A 5,166-nucleotide genomic window follows, 5' to 3' on the forward strand; every position below is an offset into this window, starting at 1 on the left:
TTAGAGTAAGTGGGGCCCTTAACTAATAAATGATAACGAATGAATATTATGTCGTGGATTGATTTACAGCTGTGAGTATGTATTGTTGCTTATATTTGATGTTGCTGTATGACGAATGACTGTTGTCGGTATGACTGCATGTACGTGAATCTTTGTTTGTGTATATATATATATAAATTGATCAGCTATACTTATTGAGTAGGCAGCTCATTCCTTGCCACGTACTTATCAGGAGATAGGTCACACTGACTAGCCACATTGACTTTGAGCGGTGCCGTTGTCTTTATTAGGTGGGTCAGCCGTGACTTCTGAAGCCAAAATTTTTTATTATTGGGTTGTAAATATTCTGGTCTTTTGTCGGGATTTGTGTTTAAAAGTTGTGGTATGATTTTTCTTGAGGTTATGTACACGAGAACGTGTAGTGAGGGTAAATATTACTTTTGGTGGTATATATTATCTTTTGTGACATATAATATTCTATTGATAAATTAGAATTTATTTTACTGATTGAACTAGAATTACTTATAGAATGAATTTTGATTAAAGAAAGGATGAAATAGAAATGATTAGATGTAGCGAGTAGGGGGTGCTACAATTTCCCTTCTTCCTCACCTACCTCTTGACTGCCCCTCTCTTTCTTGCACTTGGAGTAATTTTTTCTCTTGTTCTCTCTAGCAAAGAGAATATTGAGATTTCGATTCAAGTTGCGGTGTGGACGAATTAGAGGGTTCCTTCGTTAGAGCCTCAAGTGAAGAACATGTAAACTGAACATTAGAAAATGAAGGTCCATTTTTCACCCCTCTTAATTTTTTAGATTCTTTGATCCCACATCAGCCCATTTATTATTTTTTGGATTTTGTGGTCAAGTAACTGAACTAACTCGCGGGAATCATCATATGGAAGCCTTGGAGGCTTGTTCGGTATGCCTTCAGTCGCCGGCTCCGATAGTATGGGAGTAGTCCTCAGACTTGGGAAATCACGCCAGTTCCGTGCATAACATGACTGTATCTTAGATTTGTGAAAGAGGTGATTATGTCACAGACATGATCATAGTAAGCCTTCTCTAGTACAGTCGGAGTATGTAGCGAGAACGGTGAGTTTCAAGAAGAGGATCCGTGCTCTCTCATTATGTGCCAGAGATATCTCCTATGCACTAGGAGATGCGTTCAAGCTTTATGAATATCTGGACACAGTCGTCGATCAAATAGAAAAAAGTGGTTCCTGTGTCGAGAAACTTGACATAACGCGATCTAAAATATTAAGCATAGATGCCTAGTCCAAGATTGGAACCGATACCTAATTTTATGCCCTAGACTATGGCTGAGAGGAAGTAGATGGAAGGACCGTACTCGTATGGACTCGAGAGCCTAAATGTTCACATGGCAATTCACCTAGTCTCTAGTGCCATGGATCGTTGCTATACGGCCACCCTTGGTGACGGCCTTTCTAGATTAAGGGTTATTCAATAATTATTCATTAAATTAGATTTAATTAATAATAGTGTTAGACACTAGCACAAGTCTAGCTGAAAGGTAAACCTAAAGAATCACACACAAATTACTGAAAATGAACAAATAATTAATTTATAATTAATTCCATAAATAATTGGATTACTTACGAAGAGAGATCCATTGGATGGAAAAAGGCCCAAGAATAAATTAATGGCATTAATTTATATTTGGTTTGTCCTTATAATTTAATAAGTTGGATCTTATTAAATAATTAGGATAATTTGGGTATAAGTATTTAATTAGATTAAATAGAAGTTGGGCTCAATTAAATTGGATTTTTATTAAATTAGATTTAAATAAAAGTTCATTGGCTTGTACTTTTTTAAGGGTAAAAATTGTTCAAGCTCAACTATTTTGAGCCAAGGAAAATTCCATGGAAGGAAATAAATGGCTAGCACATTGCAGTTTTGGAAGAATTAGAGGGTTCCTGCGTTGAAGCCTCAAAAGAGCATTTCAAGCAGTGTAAAAAACAAAGGTATCATGTTTCAGCCATTTATTTTTTTCTGTATTGGTAATCCAACATCAGCCCCATGTTCTTTTTATTTTTAGTACATCAAACACCAGGAAACTTTAAGGGTACACCGTTTGAACTCATTTATTTTCTGCATTTAATTTTTTCTATTATGCATTTTATTTATTGCTTCCGTTAGCACATTCCCCAGCCGTACCATGCCATTCCCTTCAAGACCATGTCCTGAACTTATCAATAATATTACAATCGTTTGCATATTTCTGTTTAATTCTATCATGTAGAAAATGTCAAAGAACCCCTTAGTCCAGATAATGGAGACTAATAAATTCAATGGCACAAACTACAATGATTGGCTACGAAATCTAAAGATTGCCTTAGATTTCGAGAACCAGGGCAATGTCATTAACAAGCCGCTCCCGATGACATTGCTGAAAGGGTCATCGCCTGAAAAACGTGTGACATTTGAGAGGTGGTATGGGAACAACTGCAACGTCCGCAGTATCATATTAGCTTTGATGACCAATGACATCCAAAAATAATATGATAGGTTGGAAGACGTTCCCTTGATAATGCTTCGCACAAAGGAAGTTTACGTGATTCCTGAAAGGCATATTAGATATGCCGCTACAAAAGCATTTTTCTAGACAAAGATGATTGAAGAATGTTCTGTGCAAAGTCATTGGATCAAAATACTTCCCTGGGGAAGAAGCTCAAAGACTTCAAAGCTAGGTTTGACAATATTACGTACAACGATGCGATCCTCCAATTAATTCCTCCCTTCGATGACCCGTTTGTCATTAACTACAAGGGAAAAAGAAAACTTTAGTACATTAACTTTGTCTCTGTTCAATTTTGGTACACTCACTTTTGCAATATCAATTTTAGTACACTATCTTTCAAATTCGAGTAAATCTAGTCGATCAGCTAATTTTATGACATTTTTACCCTTTCAATGGAAATAGCTAGATAATCCATTTTTCATGCTCTTAAAATGGCCCAACATGGTTTCGACATAAATTAAGACCTCATAAATTCAGACCTTGCTTTGACTGCTCTATTTTCGGGTATTCCAAGTCTCGGTTTAACGGACTTCTTCCAACCACACTACTGCAGCAGATGGTTTGCAAGAACTTGGCTCCTTCGGTAATAATACATCACAGCCCTATTTCGTTTCCTATCTTACAACATAAAAGGAGACTCCAACATAGGGAGTTAATAGAATTTTGGATAAACAGGTTGAAGAGAAGCCTAACTTTTATTGAAAAAATATAGAGAATATTACATAGATATTATTCCTCCGTTGGAGGAGATAACTGTTTAGCCTCTCATGGTGTAGAGGACTTGACTTATTGGGGAAACCCCCATAAACTGAAAAATTAAAATATTACAGAAAATTGAAAAAGACTCAGAACTCTAATGCTTTGAAGAGTAGGAGAAGTTTTTCTGATGTCCCTCTTCTACTTCATTGCATCTTTATTTATAGGCATCCGCGGACTTCAAATTCAAACTCCAAACTTCTTTTGTGATGACATCATTGCATTCATCATCGCCTCGTAATTTTCAGTTGTTGGTCATAATGATTTGTCGGTCACATGATTTCCAGCTATCTTTCCTGCTTTTTTGATTGTTGGCCTTTATCGTTTACTACCGACAGTCTTATCCTTGCTTGTTCATATTCTTTTAATTTTTACTTCTTTTTGTAAAAATATTTTTCTTTCCCTTGTCTTGGTCTGGTTCGGGTTTATACGTGACCAGAATTTTTGTCCCGAACAGAGGCTTCTCTTGTTTCTCACAGCAAGGGCATAAATGATTATGCCATTGCCCAACATGCAACATGTTGCACATCTTTATCCTTGTTGCTTCGGTCGTCGGAAGCTTATTTTTCCAAATTAAAATCCTCTTCTTTTCAAATAAGCTTTCTGCGAAGTCAGTGCTTTTTCCTGTCATGGAGCTTAACAACAATGATCCATTCACTTTGTTTGAGAAAATCTTGAATGGATACTTGACTTTGTCCATCTCTATGAGATAGACCATAATCTCCAAGCTCTCCTGGTAGAGATACTGTCTTCACTAATGGACAATGCCATGGGAGCTTCTCCTAAGGCAGGTTTGATCTTGTTGAAAGCTACCATATCTGGCGTCTACAGCTTAATAAAATGGAATGTTGGATGAGACCCATTTCCAGCAGTTTCTGGAGCTACTGAAACGAATTTTATCTCCAGAACGTCCCCTCTCTTTTGCTATGAATCAAAGACCGCCCCACTAATCCGCTCCGGAAGTTTTGAGAGTTCTAGAAAACTCGGCCACATAGTATAAACCAAAGCAAGAGCTCCAAAATCATACCATTCTCGGACATCTTCTCGTTTAGACCCCTCTAACATCCAGACTCTGTTATATTTTCTGGATGTTTCGATAATGAACTTGCCTGGGTTCACTCCTTTGCGGGAAATTAATTTCTCCCTATTTAACCCTGGAGGTGCTGGGTTGACTTGAACCTACAGGAGTTTGTACTTCCTGTGATTCAATATTGTCGTTTCACCAGAATCTGATGACGCCCTTTGTGCAATCGGTACTTGTATCTGATGCTACAGGTCTAGAGCCTTGTACTCTAAAGGCATGTTTTGGGTCATGCTCCCTCAACTCGTGAGTTATCCCCGAAGGTGACGCCTTCCGAATTTGTTCTCGTAAGTCGTTCCATAGCGAGGTGGATGCTAATAAGGAACTTCTTATTACGACATGGACAGTGTCTAGATCAGCTCTTTGGGTTTGTCCAGTAACCTGGGCATTAACCGCTAGTTGTCCGAACTTTCTGTCTATCTCCTCGAGGTTTTCTCGGAGGTTCTTGAGTCTCAACATGATGGAGTTTGCCTGAGATGCCTCCAACTCTTGTCAGAAAATCTGCAAGAATATTTTCATGAGATTTTATAACGATAATATTATAGCAATAATATTGGCATTCAGCTTGCCATCTGAGAATATGAGCTTTCTCTATTTTCGATTCTAATTTATTTTTTAAGAAAGCCGTAACATCAGTATTATCAACTTTTAAAGTAAATTCTTTAGTAAACAAAAATAAAGACCACTTCTTAAAAACCCTTCAAACTGTAGATTCTTTCTCGTTAATATGCCAAACTTTGGCTTGTTCTAAGAACAACCCTCGTGTGTATCTACAAGGTTCTTCCC

This window comes from Sesamum indicum, unplaced genomic scaffold (genome assembly GCF_000512975.1).
Source record: "Sesamum indicum cultivar Zhongzhi No. 13 unplaced genomic scaffold, S_indicum_v1.0 scaffold00110, whole genome shotgun sequence".
Classification (NCBI taxonomy): domain Eukaryota; kingdom Viridiplantae; phylum Streptophyta; class Magnoliopsida; order Lamiales; family Pedaliaceae; genus Sesamum; species Sesamum indicum.